The 20,131-nt window shown below is 41.8% G+C and overlaps 1 protein-coding gene and 1 long non-coding RNA gene across 2 annotated transcripts in view; one reads left to right on the top strand and one right to left on the bottom strand.

Moving 5' to 3' along the window:
* Window positions 1-20,131, bottom strand: part of LOC6532648 (division abnormally delayed protein) — a 64,225-nt gene that overhangs the window by 28,517 nt on the left and 15,577 nt on the right. The gene's annotated exons all lie outside the window — the stretch shown is intronic.
* LOC120321613 lies at window positions 1,654-18,580 on the top strand. Its single transcript, XR_005561330.2, has 2 exons — window positions 1,654-12,364; window positions 17,419-18,580. It is a non-coding gene; the product is annotated as an uncharacterized LOC120321613 (long non-coding RNA).

A 20,131-nucleotide genomic window follows, 5' to 3' on the forward strand; every position in this document is an offset into this window, starting at 1 on the left:
TCAAGGATGATTGAGGGTCGGAAGGTCAAAGGAACTGGCGGGAAACATGTTACAGTTCAGTCATGTGGTGAGTATATGAGAGAAAACTCAAGCATTTTAGGGGTTCTAAAAATGTCAAATTTGTGTTCATATGTTTTTTAACTTCTTAAATAAATAATCTCTATTGATATACCCATAAATTGGCTTACTTGATTTAGCTGCAATATTGTAACATATTATATTTAATTGTCCTGTCATATTGCTCCCATTAAAATCCCATTCTATAAAAATCACTCTTCACCTGGTCAACATGATATACACTACACTTCACATCAGCTTTTCCAGCCAGCACAGGAAAATATATTTGCAGCCAAATACTCGAAGTAGTGGGAATAGAGGGAGTAGAAAAAGAAAGGACTACTGGCTAAGGACCTTCGTTAGCTGTCAAGTTCTCTTGTGCAACGTTTTGCAGTTCCTAATGAGTTGCGAAAGTCAGCAAATTGTCTTGGTACATCCACCACCTAACGATGCCTGGATGGATCCCCCACTTGTCCGCATATCTGGATTCACCTGGTGGAGGAATGGAAACCCGTTTTCGGCCTGTGGTCACATACACACCTGCAAGAGAGGAGAGAGACAAATACAGAATTAATAAGTTATGCGATGGTGCAAATTAAGATGAATGTCATAATTTCAATAAATATGAAATCTATTTTCGAAAACGACGAACGAAAACGACCCCAAGCAGAAACCAGTTATTGACCGCAACTCGGCGGATTGTCTCACCATCTTGACTTAATGTTGGCCACAACACGCGCCCACACAGCCACCAAAAAAAAAAAATCAAAGACCAAACTTTGATTCAGACCTGAATTTGAAATGGGGCCGAAAGACATTGATTTTGGATGGCTTATCGCGTGAGGCTTGCATAAATTGTGATCTCTTGAATTTTGACACTTTCTACGCTGCATTTGCTTAGCCATTCTTTAGGTTGGCAAACTGCTTGTGGGCCTGTGTGAAACGAAAACCCAAAATAAATATTCGAAAAGGAAAGCGCACACTAGGCAAATTCGCCAAAGTTCATGTTTCGAACCATTTAACTTTTGTTTTCGGCTTTGCACCCCTCGTCGAATGAAGAAAAACAACCGCAGACGCGTAGGCCCATTTCGTGGGCCGGGGGGCGTGGCAGCAGTCGTATATAACTATACACTATATGTTTATATATGCCCTGTGTCTGCTGGCGGCTTGCTTTGATATTAAATCGTCCGTCCAACAACAACAATAACAACAACAAACACAAGAGCAACAACAAACACAATACCGGCATGAGGAATGGCCAAAAAAGCCGGCGAGCGTGCGAGCCACTCGTTTATTTTCTTTTCGAGAAAATTATGTCAGAGGGAAGGCGAATTTTTTTCGCCATAGAATATAAAAGAAATTCAAAAAGGAAAAAAAAAAATGCCACAGAAATTGCCAAATGAAATGCCAACAAAATCGACAAAAATGCTGCCAATGGATGCGGAAGTAAATTGTAGAAAATGTTTAACCCTCGAGTTGATTGGATCGAAAGTAATAAGTCAAGATAAATTCTAGTTGTGCACAAAAAAAAAAACCAACGTTTATCATAAAATGTATATTTTATTTTTAAGGCACTTAAATCGTATATAATTTATAGTTTCGTTTTCTTTTTATAATGATTGCTTTAATTTTGGCCATATTTTGCCAAGTAATAATTACTTGAGATACTTTTGCCCCATTTTTTATGAGTAATAAAAAAGTAAAGAATGAATACCTGTTTTTGTATATTTCGCTGGGAACTGTCTCGGTTGCAAAACAATAAATTAAAATATTCCCAACAAAGTTTTGGACTTTGGCTAATAACTGAGACATATTCAAAGCGTGTCAACCGGACAGAGATGCCCAAAATAAATAGTTTTGTCAAAAGAGTGTTCCATTCAAATTCATTCACTGTTGTTTGTCTCAAGAATTTGGATAGGCTGTCACATAATAAACGTCAAGGGAAGCAATTTATTTGTTAATTATACACTTAATTTGCCAAGCGAACATAGGAAAAATCATTAAAGTCGAGCATGAACAAAGGCTGAATGTTCTCACAGCGATGGAAAAACTAAATTTGAATATTCATAGGCCTGGTGTTGCTGGTCACTCGAATTGGTTTGGATTGGATTGGATTGGCTGGGTATTTTGGATCGTTTGCCTCGGAAAGTCAAAGTCGTGATATATCAGAGCACCCTGACCTCTTCGCCGTCCCGCTGCTCTGTATTTTAAAATTTTATTTATTTTTTTTTTTAATGGCGAATAGTCGTGCCCATGTCCCCTGTCCATGTCCAAAACTCATTTGCATGTTACAAGTGTATACAATTAAAAAATGCTAGGCATAACAACAACTATTGGCGGCGCACAGGCTGATTAATATTCATTTTTGGCTACGTCAGAGGCGTCTAAAGTAGTTATCTGGGTGTGGTGGCCCCTTCAATAATTGATGTCAATTACGCATTGTCGAACACTGAAAAGCATTTAGGCCAGAAATGGCCCGATGTCTTATTACTATTTGCAGTCAGTCATAGGTGAGCCTTGTAGACAGGCATTATTATTATTGTATCTTAATCTTAGGCTCATTGTACGCACACACAATCGCACACACACTTTGCGGCCAATTTGTATTCATTAGCTGGCCACCGCAGACTGTAATTTAAAATCGTTAAAAATTTAATGAGGCGTTAATAATACGGTTTTTGTTTTACTTATAGCCCCGCTCTCACCCACCACAATCCCCCTTGCTCCTGCTCCTGCTCCTCCATGAGGTCTTGTGGCTCAGTGGCCATGGCTTTCCAGTTCATGTCTACGGGGTCTGTCTTTAATTTTCTTGTCGCAGTCGTTGTCGCCGACATTGTCATTGCTTTTTACTGCAAATGAGTGCCGCGGTCCGTGTTAGTTCCTTCGCACTACCAGCGGTACACTGAGCGAAATAGGCACTGCAGAAGTCACAAAAAAGATTTGTAACTATGTGAAATGTGCCCTGAACTGGCCAAGGACCTCTGATATGTTAGTGTTGAAGATCATCATTAACATTATTTATTTTATATATTTATTTATAATTATTTTTGGCCATGTATTTCATGGAGGATTTCTTCCTTCAAAACTTTTAGCACAAGTCATGTGTTTTAGGAACGAAACCTAATATACTAATCGGGTTTTTTTCACCGTGCACTCCGTGATGTCCCTGTCCCAGACGGTGCCACAGGTATCCGTGAGTGTGTCTCCCCCATCATCGTCATCATCATCATCATCGGCACCCAGCCCCAAACGCATGGGGATGTGTGGCAGGGTGTCAGGGGATGTGTGGCATTGGTCGCTCAGGGGTTACTGGGGGATCTGGGGGCATGTGGCAGGGTAGTCGGCGTTCTGTTGCGGTTGCCGCGCTGGGAACTTAATTGACTTGCAAGTGACTAATTGTGCATGAGTTCGACATGGGAGCGGTGGAGGAGGAGGTAAGGATCTACCTTATAGCGATGTAGTCGCTGTCGATGGCGACAGGCAGACGGTGCGTGTAATATGAGCTATGCCAAGAAGAGCGCTGCAAATGAAGTTGTTTAGTGCCCCGGCTGTTATTGTTATTGTTGCTGTTGCTGTTGGTGTGGATGGATGCCTTGGCCTTTGTTGCTCGTCAGCTGCTAATGCCGTTGTTGGTAGTGAGGCGTGCCGCCTAAGCAGCTTTAAAAGGATGACGATGACAGGGCACAGACAGCGGACAAAACAGCCGCAACTGGCTAACTTGGCCAACACAACCTGGCCAAGTTAGCTCGATCGCTCGGTTGGTCGGTCTTTCGGTCACAGGCCATAAATTGGCAGTCGGGCACGGGGAGAAAAGATGAAACGGCCAGAAACTTAAGGCTGATTGCGATTTATCTTAGGCATTGGTTTGGCTACTCAGACCAGTTTCGCGAATATGTTGTGATTTATAGATATTTGTCTAATTTCAACTTAATTTAAATCATTCCAACAAATATACCAAAATGTAATGAGCCATAGCCGAATAAAAAGTCAACTTAATTGACATATGCTTAATGTGTTAAGTGGCAATTATTAAAATTAATAAAATTATTGACGACGTTGCTGGAATGGCCAATCAATTAATTATGTCTACCACTTATTTCTCGCCGTGTATGGCGGTGACTTGCGTTTGACATTTTGCATCATGACCATTTTTGGGCAGGCAGCAAAGCCAAAAACGCGCAGAAAAAAAAAGTTGGATGACAATTTCTCAGTTTTGCAATCTCAGAATTAGCCAACAAAAGCAAACAGAAACCACAGCAAACTGACATTTACGATTGTGATTTTCAGCAGCCGTTGTACAAAAAAGTCCAAGTGTGTTGAGAGAAAAACCCGAAAGTAGTTTGGCAAACTTTATGCCAAATGGATTTCGGGCAATTGCATTTTCCATTTTCGTTGTCATTGATATGTCCAATAAATTGTCACGAAATCGGCGCCGACATTGCCATGTGTCATATGTGTCCTTATATATATGCCCACATCGGTGCATATATCGAAACGTACAAGTCGTTTTTTGTTTTTTTATTATGATTTTTATTTTTATTTATTTGACTGGCGGCCTGACTGGCGCAACGTGGGATCACAGTTCACTGGCTAAATTAACTAAAATTAACTAATTGCTGTTAATAAACTGCCAAAGGCGAACGGCGGCACCGCAAGCAATAATACATTTAATTAACTAAATTAAAGCTAATTAAAATCTTGCCAGAGCAAGAAAATGTCCAAAAATAAGAGAAACAAGAGATGGAAAACATACGAAGGAATGAACTGCGGTTTAGGAACTAAGGAACTTGAAGGTACAAAGTTCAGCTAATTTTGAGATCAATCAATTAGTGTTCAAAACTTTGCCCAACTTCATTAGAGAAGATTACGTATACCCTTAGGTGAAAGAACTCATCAATCTTGAAGTTTTCCTGCGATTACAACATAACTTCTGCACTCACAAGCTAAAAGGGCTTTAAAAAAGCTAATTGCACTTTAAAAAACATAAACAATAAATTGGCAAATTTATGGCATTTCAGCAAGGTCTGCGAAAAGAAAAAACGAGTAACTCAAAACACAAGCGCAAAGCCGCTGATAAGGCAAAAAACTTGAAGAGAATTTATGTAAGGGTAAATAATTGCGATAAAGCGATAATGTTATATATTTTACAACGTCTCGAGTTAAATGCAGCTGACAGTCGGCTGTCAAAAGGCGGAAAAATACAAAAAATACAAAATATACAACAAAATACAAAACTCCGCCTGGAATCGAATGTTGTGACTGCTGTCTATGGCCCGAAGCCTTTTGGCAGTTAGGCAAATGAGTTGACTGAAAAAAAAGCCCCGTTTATTTAAATTAACACCGCGAAGACCCCTCTCGCATTTTTCCCAATTTGGTCTTCGATGGAGAGTCTTGTAATTAGCCCGCCTCAAATTGCCCGGCGGTTAAATATGCATTAATTAAGTGTTAAACGCCGCGGCGACCCGGGAAAAGTTTATTCAGCTGCCGCAGTCGAGCAGCGTGTCAATAAATACATAAATAAATAAGCTAATGAAGCTGCCAACTGGAGACTTTATGGCACCAACTTTCTATTGCACTTCTCTCACACGGTAGGTGGAATTTTTTAGTACAAGCTATTTGAAAGCAATTACGTACACACTGCCCGTTGAAACCCACCCACACGCTCGAATAATGTCATAAAAATGCATCAATCACAGGGGACATGTGGCGCGCTGGCCGTTCGTTGGTTAGTCATTAAATTGGTTAAAAGCCAGCCATGAGTTGGCAATAGATGCGCTGTTCGGATTTCATTTTCAGAAAATCCCGCAGACGCATTATATTTAATTGCCTTTCCCTCGGCGCAGCGTGGCTGATGTCACTTGGCCAACTGCGAAACGGGGCAATTGCAGTAACTGACTGTGATTGCAACTAGCTGCTTCTGTAGTGGATGCTGCTGCAAGTTGCTGCTACTTCAATGTTGCAGCTTTGATTTGGTACTTTGCTAGCTATCGTCGAGTTGTCTGGTGCTAATAGTTTCTTCTCCATCTTAAAAAAACTTATCTCAGACCTTCAAAAACTAATATCCATTGGATAAATGTGCAAAAAAAGACATTTATTTATTGAAATAAATGTTTTAGCAAGTTTGTGCAGTGGTAGACTGTGTTGTGGTTATCAAGAACATATGTACATTTCATACATACATTTCACTTTTATTATCAAAAATGAAAGCGTATCTCGCACGCAATCTTATCGCGGTTTTTATTAAAGTGACGTTGAACTTGAAAGTTGCACTTTACGTGAGTGAAGTGCCAATCCGGCCCTTCCCACTAAATAAAAGAGCAAACATTTCCAAGAAAACTAAAGCCTAAGGAGTTTACTATGGGCTGTCTAGAATATTGTTTGATTGGGTGATTGAGAGTCCTCACAGCAAAGCGCTTGTGTAAATAGTTCGTTATCAACACTCTGAACGCGTTTAATTAGACAGTTCAAAGCTGCTCTTGTACAAATCCAGATGCCCGGATTCTTCCACTATTAAAGTATTTTTTTAAAATGTATATTTTTTCATTTAGCGCTGCAGTTTGATTTAGCGTTTGTAGCGTGTTGGCTTAACAATTAGCACAGCACTCAATTGCTATTTGAGCAGCCAAACAGTGTGGCGTTCCGATGTGTACCCAGTTATATGTTTGTGTATATTGAATTCTGGCAGCGTGTGTCGATTTTCAATTGCATCATCAAAAAGCACGTGCATTGTATGTATACAAAATAAAGATATAAAACGGAAAATACCGGAGTGGCAGGAGCAGAAAAAACCAAGTAAATGCAAACTAAAACGCATTCAATTTAGAAACAAAAGGCCATGAAGGAGACTATTTTCAAAATTGCATTTGTGTGGAAATTGCCAAAAAAAAAAAAAAAAACCAAGGCGACTACAATTGCATTTGGCTGCTCTTTTTTCACTGAATTTTTTTTCTTTTTGGTTTGGCATATAGAAAAGCGATTTTCACAGCCAAATGCACAAATGAAAATTAAAATGCAAACTGCTGACTGAGACGTCGGCACAGAGATGCGGCCTGACTCATCGGCAGTGGCAATACTAGAATTGCAGCAGTTGCTGCGAGTTGATGCGAGTTGCTGCTGCTGCTGCAGTTGGCAGCCAAGCGAGCGACAATGACGACCGGCGACCGGCGACAGTCTGTGCTAAAAGTCTGCGCCCCGTTAATTTGGCAACTGCAAAAACGTGTCTGTGCTCCGCGGTGCCTCGTTTTCGTTTTTTCCCCATTTATTTGTTACCCATTGTCGCTGGGAACTTTAATTTATGCCAGAAGTTTACGATGGCTTACGATGACGTACTTGTATTTTTATATTCATCTTACCTTCAGACTTCTTAATATCTTGCTTTTTACTATCTTTTTTATAATTTTCTATCCAATTATTTTTAACAGCTTTTGTGGTGCGCATTATTAAGAATATGTATGTGCAAATTTATTGTTCTGCAAACTAGTAATAAATTAAACTCAACTCCTTACTAATTCAATAAAATGTTTGGTTTATTACCTCTGCTTCCCTTGCACTTCATTGTGAATTTGAAATTTCGCCCATTTTGCCTACTCACTTGCACATTCCTGTGCATTTTTCAATTTTCCTCTTGAATTTTATTATATATTTCAATACCAGCGATTGCACTCAAATAAATAAGTAAACAGAATAATCTGGTTTGCCATCCAATTGAACGCAATGAGGCGCTGCACGATGAAAGTTGCCAAGTTGTCAACATTTCATTTGATATTTTATTTCTCTTTTGATTTCCCACTCTGGTCCACTCGGTCACAGGGTCTTTGACACTTGGTAGCTGGGGCAATTAAACGGCTAGGGCACCCCGAAAATATCCCCATGCCCCACAGGCCCATCCTTGTGCCCCATCCCCATCCGAATACCCGAGCATCCACTATCCACCATCCGGATTGCGTTGCATAAGCGGTGGGCTTTGGCTCTGCTCTCTTTGCTTTGGGCCGCAAATATTTGCCGGCTAAATTTAGCAGCGCGCCAAAAAAATAAAACATAAAAAAGGCAACGGACCAAGCGTTTCAAATATACATTGCCTATTTTACCAAATTTCCTCTTTCCTCTCTATATATTTTTTAATGCTGTAAAGATTGGGTGCCAACATTTCGCTTGCTCGCTGTGAACGCGATATACAGTTCGGTCAATATTTATATATAGCTTATATTTATTACAACAATATTTTCTTGTTTTTTTTTTCTTGGGCATACCGCGGTATTTTTCGTCAATTTTATTGGTCAAATATTTGTTTCATAAATCAGCAAAAGGGAAATATTTCGAAATTTTTAAAGAAAACATATACACACGTTGTTCACAATAAATACAAAAAATATGAGAAATTTGTGGTAGGGGAGCAGTCGGAATGCATTTCCTTGGAGATTTATGTGTGCCCCAGAATTAATTAATATTTATTTATAGTTGACTTTACTTGAGGCCCAAAGAAAGAGCCCTGGCGACACTTTGCATTCGACCCATTACCATAGATATTTATTTCAGATACGACGAGTTCACACACTTTATTTAATGCGCTGTTGATTGAAAGGCCCCAAGGGGATTTCTGGAATTCAACGGCTTGATGTATTTTACGAGCTGAATACTAAATATTTTGGTGTGATTTTATGTGGTTTCGTTGAAAGTCGAGGGCAAAGCGAATTCTTTTCGCAATATTTGAGTAGAATATGGCATTCTATCACAGACTTTGCACATTATATAATTCTTTCGTTTTAAAGAAATTAAATAAGTATCGGCTACCTTCTTAGTTTGTTATAAATGCCACATAAAACGTCAGCTATAATAAGGCTGATTTGCAAAAGATAAATTTGCAAGAGGGAGGGAACCACAGCATCAGCAGCAAAAACAACAGAGAATAAAACTCAATTAATTAGTGTCAAAATGGCGCAAGCCGTAGCCGAATTTGGGTATTCCTGGAGCTAATGGAGCTCAGCTTGGATCTCCGGATGAGGGCAGGTCAGTCTCCAGCTGCTCCTGCTCCAGCTGCTCCTGCTTCTGATTTTCCTTCGATGCTGTCAGTGGGCAAATTAATGGAATCAGCGACGCTATTAGCCAACTACGGCCGCTGCCCCAGCGTGGCCATAACGGCAATTTATCTTTTAGCCCGAATTATCGATCGCATTTCATATGAGCGACAGGCAGGGGCATCGCTTGAAATTTAACTTTTGTGCTCTGCACACTTTGCCGTAGCCGCGTTTCGTTCGGTTTCCTTTTTGTGTGTTGACTGGGTCTGGGTTCCCCCAAAAACTTAATGGTTTATCTATGTTTGCCATTAGGTAACTGTCAGTTCCGCAAGCAACAAGGGTAGTAGTGGTACACACACATACAGACGCAAGCAGCCAACGGAGTCGATACCGAGAGCCGACTGTTAACTTGGCTTATTGAGTTGTACGGCTCGAGTCGCGACCTTTTTATCGCCGGCCAAGTATCTGCAAGTCGCAATTCGCAAGTCGCAAGACGGGCGGGTCTCGAGTAATTTCCTAGTGCCAGTTTCTGGTAATGAAAAAGGGGAGCGCCAAGAAAACGGACGGCAACAAGAAACACAATTTTTGGCACGCGAAACTTGCGCTTATTCAATTTTCAAACATCGCCCCACAGCCAGCCAACATGGCGTATGAGCGCTTCCGCTCTGCTTCACTTCCGCTGCGCCGCACAAAAAGTCCGAGTCCCGTCTGTCTGCCCTGAATGCACTGGGAGAAAATGCATGAAGTTCTTAAACTACTTTCACTCTGTTTTAAAATCAGCGCTTGATGCATTTTTAATGAAAAAGAAAGCATCAAGCAAAATATTGATCGATGTTAAAAGGAAAGGAACATGTTATATTTTGATTGTTTATTTAGGCTGCAGTTTTTGCCCAGTGATTAGTTTGAAAACTTGAAACGAACATGAACAAAGCGCGCCGCGGCAATCATTCATAGTGGCATTTAGGCGGCATTGTTGTTGCGTCGCCAGGGTGGACAGGAATTTAGGGTGGCTCAAAATCTAGGGGCTGTTTGCTCCTGCGGACAAAATCCTTTTTCGGTGTGCGTGTGTGTGGTATTTTTTGCATGCGACGTCAAAGCTGGCGTCGGCAAACTTTTTGGCTGTTTACCCTCGTACACTGAGCGACAGAGCCCACCTGATTCCCCCCACTCGCCGAGTTTTTGTTAATTAAGATGAATGCGTTGCGCGTTTAACGGCTTAAATGGAACGGAAGTTCTGGGCTCCGTGGGGGGCAGTTCGTCTGTCTGCTGCTCCTCCTACTTGACTTTCTTGCAGTGTATTTATTGAATGGGTTGGCCATTCTCATATGACAAAAAAAGCAGAAGAAAAGGGCAAAAAAAGCAAAAAAAACTGGGAAAGTTCAAGGAAGCGACAGACCCCCTGCGGCCAACTAAAACATCCCATCCGTTTGCATAATCTTTAATATTCAAATGCGGGTTGAGTGAGGCGGAAAGGAAATGCTGCTTTACGACCATTATATAAATAAGAAATCTGACATAATGTCGGGACGACAGTGTGAATGATAAGTGATGTTTGTCACGAAGGATTATAAAGGGAAATGTTTCACTTTAATGTGTAGTCTTCCCGTCTGTCACGAAGGATAATAAGCCAAAAGGTTTGGCTTGAAAGGTAAAGTCAGTTTTATCTGTTTATCTGTTAAATGGACAATTTGCCAAAATTCCAAGCATAATTTGGCACAAGCCCATAAAAACGAAGCGAACTATAAATCGCGCTGTCCAAAACTAACAAAAATAATATTACTTTTTTAAGCAAATTAATGGAAGGGTGTATATATGTATAACTTATATTCTAAATGAAAGGAAAGACATCTGCTTGTTGTAATTAGACTTCCTGGAATTAGCAAACATCCTGATTCAGTCTGTAAAATTCAATAAAAATCTCCCAAAAACGGACTTTAATCTACCTTATCATCTCGAGGGCATAGATGACTCTCTGTAATTTTCACAAATCGATATGACAACTGTTCCCTTTTCGGACCTTAAAGCGGACCACCCTGTCGCCGGTAATCCCATCAGTTAAATATTTTTTGTTGCGTGCCAGATTTATGCAAGCACGCAATCGGAGTGACTTGTTCGTGTTGCGTGTTTGCAGTTAATGCGACCATAATTTAATATTTCTGTGTGCAAAATGTTACAATGCCCTCGACTGTATCTCCGCCCGTTTGTGGCAAGTTGTGCGCCCGTTGTGGATCATAATCAACCCTCATCTAGGGCAGATTCCCCGTTTTGAGGGATGGTTCCGTGGTCCGTGGCAGCAACTTGTGTTGCAATTGTCTCGCATTTGACTGATGAGTTTCAACGCCGCCATTTGAAGAGCAGTGGCAGGGTATTGCAAGATTGAAAGTTGGGGGCACAGCGAGCGGGGCAATCAACAACCCTCTTCAGAAATTAAGTTGTGTCGAAATCGATGCCGCCGCTGCGAGGGGAGGTTGAACCGAACCGAACCAAACCGAAACGTCGACGCCAACCGCATGTCAATCATAATTAAAACTTTTCCCCTTGGGAGGGAGTCAGGTTGAGTCTGCCGAGCTGTGAGCTGTGAGCTGTAAGCTGGCTTCGGGCTTTGGGTTTATCTTATCGCACGCTTGATTGCTTTCCACGGCCCCCAGACAAACTGACGGGGAGTTTGTGCACCATGCCATATGATGTGATATGCTACTACGAGCATATCTGTATATAGCATCTGCAGTTGGTCAGCCCAGCCAGTCATTCATGCAACTCCGGCCATTCATTCAGTTGCAGCCATCCACAGGGAGTAGCGGACATTTGCTGCCAAATATGGCAGTCAGTGAAGTCTGGTCTGCGCCTCATTATCAATTTTCCATGCTGCAGACCATTCGAGCAGCGCTGCTAGTTTAGCTAGAAAGAAGCTGAAAAGCTTCACTAACCCAGCACATTTGTAAGATTCCAAGTACATTTCCCTTTTGAGAATATAAAAATTCTATAAAGTATTTCTGTGTAAAGCAGCTAACTTTTAACTTTAACTGTCATTTTTATAAACATTCAAGATGAACATTTCATAATCTGAGCTATGTATTTGAAATAGCATAAAATGGTATTAAAACTCAAAACTGTGCTGCTTGCAGCTATTTTCAACAGCATTGCCAAGTGGAATGTGCGTTCAGTCGGTCGTGCAACATTCGTCTGTCAGCGGCAGGCCAAGAGCTAAAAAGAAGAAGCTGGAAAACTAAACGCAAAAATCCTACAACTCGCCCCCTGCTGCTCCACCGAACTGCTCCTTGAACCCCTGCCAAGTGAGTTTCCTTCCTCGTTGCTCGTAGTTGCTGCCGCCGTCAATGTGTCTGCAACAATTGTTGCCATCATTTGTTGTCAAGCAGCAGAATCCGCTGTCCGTAGCCCTGTCTTTCTATCTGTATCTGTATATGTATCTTGTATCTGTCCCCGTTTGCCGTTTAAAGCGACTTTGCTGGCAATTGTCGGATTTCCTTGCTTACGCTGCTGCTACTCCTTTTTATTGTTTTTCTTTTTGCTGAAAGTTGTTGTTTGGGGCATTAGGACATCAAGCAGGCAACAAGCAGCTCGCACCACTTGCACTTATTTGTTGCGTGTCTGGCAAGCCAAACTGCGAGTGCCAACTTTCCAGATACTTATACTTATGTGTACTCAGCCAGATACAGATACAAACTACAAATGCGGTGCCAGATGCAAGCGCTGTTTTACCTGCAAAGAAAGAAAAGGAAAGAAAGTTAGCACAAATTTAGTCAATGATTTGAAAGGGATTTTTGTATAGTAAAGATAGATTTGATTCCATGTACTAACCGAAAAAATTATTCATAAATACAAAAATATATTTTTAAATATTTAAAGATCTGCTTTTATTTCAATTTTTTCCTTCCTATAATAAGAATGTATCTAATTTTTAACATAACCGATTCGAGTGCATTTCAAATTTTCCTCACGCCGCTTTTCCCATTAACTTCCCCTATCTATTTACAAGTTAGCCGCTCGTTTTTACATCCATCCGACAGCCATAAAATACTTTGAAATGTTTAGCGCGATTTGTTTGAATTCAGATTTAATTATGTGGCAACAACGAACCAAACAACAGGAGCACAGCTGAAATAGTGGATGCATTTGACTGACATCGCGATCTGATGGCAACAGATTTGTTTATAGAACTTGCAACTTGTGCGTGAGGCAAGATCTCCACCATTTTACCCCATCGACCTCTAGAGGTAACTCGTTTGTTTGCTTGTGTGTCAAAGTTCAACATGCGGCGGCGTCTATTTTTAGTGCAGTTTATTGAGTGAAAATGTTTGGAAAATGCACTGCAGCACCTCCATTTACCTCTTCATCGTCTCGCCTGCATGGCGGCAATTAAAAGCCATTTACCAGCTGGACATGGCCAATAAGGGGCAATAAGGCAATAAGGGGGGGCGGAACAGGAGGCGCCTTCCTATGGGGGGTCAGAGTTCATGCCTGGCCAAGTGGAAGTGGCATAGCAATTCACTCACCGACCGACTGACTGCGTTCATGTGCACATGACACTTGCCTTGAATAAAATATGAGGAGTCACGGCAACCCCGCTGTTGATGATGCGCCGTGTCGAAAGACAAATAACGCATCGTCAAGTGGTTGGCTCCACCACCACGGCACCACCATCGACCCAACCCCACCACCGCCGCACTCCACCACATTGCACCACCACACGCACTGCAGTTTGTCAGGCGGCGAGACCACGGGTCGTGCCACATGGCAGCTGACACAGTTTGCTAATACTTTGCCAGCAGAGTTGTCGGCGTGAGATACAAAAAAGCTAAATGCTTTTTAAAGTTGGGAACCTTTCAAGATCTAACTGAAAGGTATTGTTGATAAAGTATTTTTAGAAGATAATAACTCAGTAAAGCTGGTCTAGTATGTGCACCGCATTCTATCCCCCTTTAATAAATAGTTTAGTAATTTATAGCTACACATTAATAAACTCCATGTATCCTACTTAGTTTCTAGCTAGAAAGCATCCGATTTGGAAACATTGTCTGCTTTCGATGGCAGCGCGTTGACATGCAACCAGAAATGGGGTGGCAAGCGTGAAAAGTTCTTGACAAAAAGCGAATGTACAATTTTGAAAATGTTGTGGGGGAGCTGCATCCGGATTACGGAGTACGGATTGGGATGGCTGATAGCCACTTACCAGATGCCCTGCGCAGATTCCAGATTCCGGATTTACTGAGGGGCTTATTGGAAAAGTTTGGCAGGGGTAACTGTCTCTGACAGCCAGTAAAAATCCAGTGGTTTTGGAGTGCATGGGCAAAAGTTATTAATCATTTTATTTCGACTTTCCATTCGACAGATGGAAACTTTCAGTGGCCCGTCACTCGATTGAATGCCCTCATTTTGAGGGGCTATAAGCCAAGTGCCAAATGTAAGTCTGTGTAAAATGTGAAGGAAAGGTACTAGACTAGACTAAGCCTTAGTAATGCAGAGTATATAGCCATTACAAACATTTTAAAACCCAGTAGCAGTACATACATATATGTATAATATATAAGCCGCATAAGATGTTATGCTCGCCCTCATTGAGTGGCGCATTAGACTTACGGATGATGATGCACCAGTCGTTTCTTCCTTAATGCCAGCACCCATGCCAGATGCCACGGCTAGCCGCGTCAAAAATTTGTTCAGCATTTTTCCATTTTCAGGCTCTTTTAAATCAGAGCAATTTGTATGCATTAAATGCACGGCGACAGGCAGCCAGCTAGTCAGCCAGCTCGTCTGGATTTACGTAATGCCCGCCCACATGAACGGAATTACAGACAAATATCCAGACAGCCCCCAGGTCCCCACTTAGCGCCCCACACTTGTCCTTCTCCATGCGGATGAATGTATGTACGAGTTGGGGGTTTATGCTCATCCCCGGACTGTCGAGGTCGCAGCTCTTGTACAGTTGGCGCGATTTACTTGACATTTGTCGAGCCCACAAGGGGTTGGGATATGTCATATACGAGTATATCAGTATACGAGTATATGAGTATATGTGTCCGCCCACTGGGATCCCAAGCAGCGCCAGCGGAAGCTCCAATCGAGGGACACCCACAGAGGTCAAAGTCAAGAGCGCAAAATGTTGATGTTTCTATTTTCAGATCTTTGCGCTGTCTCGCATTTTGCCTATGACAATTATTAATCAACTACCAACTGGGCGATAAATAACGATGTAGCATGTTGCTCTTGCAATCCATTTGGTGGCAATGAGGATGCTGCTACTTGAGACTACTTCCCTGATTATTTATTCCACTGAATGGGTGTCAAGTGCAGGGAATTCGGTGAATGTCGAGTGCGATCTCCAGAAAGCATTTCTCGACCAGCAGTAAAAAACAATAAATTCGCCCAGTCAACTGCATAATTAACAGCACCCGAAGGCAGCAGAGATCTGTATTTTAAAATCAACCGGCTATTGGGGGTCAGAGCAATAAATGCTGCAATAACAACAGTAACAGACATAACAGCAATGACAACGGGAACAACAGGAACACTTACACCACTAACAGCAACAAAAACATCAACAAAAAGTCAACAAAAACAGGAACAACAGTAAGAGAAACAGAAACAGAAACAGAAACAACAACAAGGCATTGTTCGACTTTTGTTTTATTGCAAACATTCATCGCCATTTGCGTTTTTGCCATAAAAGTTGCTCGTGTTTTGCGGATTGCTGATGTTGCTTTTGCCGTTGAGCGGCGATAAAATCTCTGAAATAAATGCTAAAGAATGGCGGTCAGCCAAGGCAGAAACTTGAATACCCTATATGCTCTACATCTTGATTTTTTGAAGGTCATAGAAAATTTCAATAAAGTCCCGAAGCAACTGAAAAGGTTTATTGGTATATTTAAACAAGCATGATTTATAAACGCTTCTGTTCACTAAATAAATACATTGATATGTACGATAACTTTTCTAAGTTAAATTGGAAGTAAATGCATAAATTCGTAGTTCTGTTAGGTTTTATTTTGTACACAAAGGGCCTTTAATATGCTGTCCCCCCTCAGGTCAACACTACCTCTTTGATCCTGCGCCACCTTAAAGTTAATTTATCCTGCGCCCACAACAAAAGGCAAGCACAGCTTGTTAAACATGTAAAGGCAACACCGATAAAGCCACCAACACCCAGAGCTATATGCATATATACATATGTACGTGTTTTTGTATGTATGTCTGGGATACAACCCCCAACCTTAGTCAGCAATTTGAAGCGATTCCATGACGACCCCAATGGTCTCGTTTACAAATTAAGCACTTCCAAATGGGCAGCAAATTAATTTTTATTGCGCACAGAGTTATGTAAATTATGGCCAGCAGTTCATGTCCTTTGTGGAAGTAATGTTGGCCTCTTGTTTTCCTTATAGACTAAACATCTGGCGAAATGCAAAAACTTTACCAAGTTGTTTTGATACTCTGCCTAAATTCAGTGGGAGTCTGCGAGTCATGGAAATTGTCAAAGTTTTGCCAGTTGCGAAATTGTCTGGGAATGGAGGATGTCACAGGACTGCCGCAGACTAAACTGCCAGTTATTTAGTGCAGAGCTTTAATCGATATCAGCGGCAATGGAAGGCGCATCATCAGCGGCAACCGGAAACGGAAGTGGCCAACACTTGCCGGCGTCAGTTTCCTACTGTGTGTGCGCATGTGTTTGTGCATCTGTCTGCGTGTCTGTGTGAGACTTGAATTATGTTGCCAGCTTAACGTGGCTGAGATAAGCGCGGCTAGCTTTGATTTTCTCCGCAGCTTCTAGCCAAGTCATTAGCCGGGAATTATGTGTATGTAATTGCAATCATCAGCGGGAAGATTCAACTGGAGCAATGCGTGTGGTTGGGAAAATGTAGATTTAGTTGAGCCAAGTTTGTGCTGAGTAGCTACCATGTGTTATTTATTTAACTTATAACATTCAGACTGAGTTTAAGACAATGAGAATATTTTAACTGTTTTATGATTATCTACCAGTAAAATAATTGTTGAAGCAAACATATCTACATTTTAAGGCAATTAATTCTTGGTTCCATTAAACTTCTTATACACTTTTAACCAATTCAATGCTCTTCATTTATTCTTCTGATATGCATATCCTCTTAGCATTCACAAAACCCTCTTTCAGAGCAACTCCAACTATATATTTTACCGTGCTGAATATTACAGCTTAGGTGGTACTATATTTTCTGTCCCCATCCCGATGACATTTCCATCTCCCTTCGTGACGTGTGTCGCGTCCTTTTGTGCATGTGGCCGACTTATCATTTATTTATGTGCTTTATTATTATTGTTGCCATTGTTTTTTTTTTGTTTTTGCCATCTGTAGAGGAGGAGGAACTCGGATGATTTTCTGTCTGGCTTGCAAATTGAAGTGGCTCCCGGAGCGCAAAAAGTGTGTGGAATGGGTATGTTGGGCTGGCCGACATTTCGGGATTACGAGTGCGCTGCTTAAAGTGTCACTGCTGCCATTGGGCATGCTCTTTGTTTAATAAATTATTTATGGGACAGGCCGAGAGAGGCAGGTGTATTATTTCGCTCCAGCTGGCGACACGTGGCAATGGCCTTTGATGGACCAAAAGGAGAAAAAACCCGGAAGTTTGCATAAACAAGAGAGGAACACTTAAAAGCGAAACAAAAAACCAAGCGAAAAATAAGTGTTATTGTGTTTGTCCTCTATTTTTGCACTTTTCCTCTTCACTCAATGACACCTCAGCAATCAAAATGGCTCATTAATAGGAATAAATACATTAGCATGGATTTTCATCAATCAACCGGTCGATAAAGTAAAAAAATGTATTTGCCATAATCAATCAAAGAAAATAAATTGGCAATGCACAGAGTCCATGAATGTTAAGAGGTCAGAATGTTTCTGTCCCCTTCATTTTCTCCACACCCTGCGCTAATTGGCAGTGCGAAGCGGGTGTCCCTGCCAACCATAAACAGCCCCACAACCCCACAACCCCACCACCCACAGCTCCACCATCTCGGTGGAATCTGCATTCAATTAACGCCGGAAACGCGCGGCAGAAGGAAAAGGGGGAAAAGTCGCTGATAAGGACACGGTCACCCAGGAGGAAAGGAGCGTGGCTTGCTGCAGAGACATGTAATAAATGTTGAACATTCTCGTGCTGCTTTAATTAATACAATTAAATGTCGAGTGAGAATAATTGAAATTGCACGAGTTGATGAAGGAGAATCCCATAAAAGAATTACGCATCGCACTGGATATTCGATATTGCAGCTTACTTATGTTTTTCCATGTACACAAAAAAACGCGAGTGAATATAAACATTTAATCGATGGAGATGTTTGCTTGGATCAGCTGACAACACATTGGGGATCAGCAGTAAAAATCAACAAATACATTTATGTTTATACTCAAATTTCAATCGATTCGATAACTGAATCAAGGTTAAGTGCCATTTGATTTTTAGTTGTTTTTTGTAGTTCAGGTCTGTAAATAAAACCACACACTACATGGGACAGTTTATGGTAGCCCTTTCAATGGAAATTCAATTTTATTTACCAATCGTTGTAGTTATAAGTTCGGCAACAGCATTCAGGAAGTTTTTAATTCCCAAAGTGCTCTTGCCCGGCCATTTCAAATGTTTTGCGAAATTCCAAAGAAGCTTAAGCAAAGTTGTAAACGCTCGCAAGTCAAAGCACTTCAACTCACTAGAACAACCCGCAACAAGAGAGCAGCAACACGAACCTGCCAAAGAAAACTTACGCGTTCCGAACTCCATTGTTGTTGCCCTTGTGGGTTGCTGGGTTGTTGGGTGCTTGGGTGGTACACGGGATTTGGTGGGGCTTTTGTGGGCGTGGCCGAGACACTAATTGCCGCCTGGTTACATGGGACTCAGTGCAGTGCAGTCAGTTCCGGTGATTAAGAATGTAAACCTAAACCAAAACCAACTAGCCAACCAACTAACTAACCAACCAAACAGCCAACCTCCGGAGCTACGTGACACGAACGAAGAGCGCAGAGTATCTGCACAGTCACCTGTTGCGGCTCAGATACATCCGTGTATATGCACGTAATTAAGTATCCGAACTGCCGCAGTCATATTTCATCACGAAATCCTGCTTAGTGTTTTTTCAATTAAAAGTTGTAAATTTTAAATGACGCGACAGCCGCTTCTCCAGCGCAGCGGTGGAGGCCGTGGGGAAAGTTGGGCAAACAGGGCCGAGGAAAGTATATAGAAGCAGGAGCAGCAGTTGGAAATTAATAAACAGTATGCAATTTTAAACAAGCCAGGCCCAAAATTATGCTCCAGCACCGGCTGACCTGCAAGGCAATGAACCCCAACTAAGGTCATCGTGCACCTAAAGTTCCATGCCACTTCGAGTTTGGCTGGACGGAAAATCTATTATGCAGCCGGCAAGTGGGCCTGGGTTTTTGTTTGCAAGTGCAAGCGCATTATGCAAAAGTTGTTCCCTTGTATTATATTCCATTTTCCGTGCTATTTTTCCGGTTTTTTACATTTATATATATTTTTTTTTGGCCAGCATGTAAGGCGCTCCTTGGCTCTTGACGGCGGCTCATGTGGAATAACTGGGTCGTGAGCTCCGGGGAAGCCAAGCTTCCAGCGTGAAAATTGCAATCAATTTTATTATGCTTCCCGCTTGCAGGACTCTCCACCATTTCAGATATGTATGTATAGCTGCACAATTGGGCAAATCAGGCGGAAGGGCAGGATGCACGGCAGCCATGTTCATGGATGTGAATCGCGATAGTTGGCGGAACAACGGAGACCCCGAGCGGGTTTCCTGTTTAACACGTGTGCGGAGGAGCGGAGAGCCGGAGTGAACGAATGCCACGCCGATGGGGGGCTTTGAACGCGATTATCCTGGAGCAGGCCAATTGGCTGCCAGGAGTATTGGATGCAGAGCTCTATCTTAATCTGGGGCTTAGGTTACAGCAAATTAAAGTTAAGTCAAGTCGAACTAAATCACTGATTGAGTCAAGGATATGGTGGGAACAGCGCAGTGGGGCCAAAAGGTAGCACGAAGCAAAGGAGCTCGAATAGTGTGACCAT

Source organism: Drosophila yakuba, chromosome 3L (genome assembly GCF_016746365.2).
Source record: "Drosophila yakuba strain Tai18E2 chromosome 3L, Prin_Dyak_Tai18E2_2.1, whole genome shotgun sequence".
In the NCBI taxonomy this organism is placed as follows: Eukaryota; Metazoa; Arthropoda; class Insecta; order Diptera; family Drosophilidae; genus Drosophila; species Drosophila yakuba.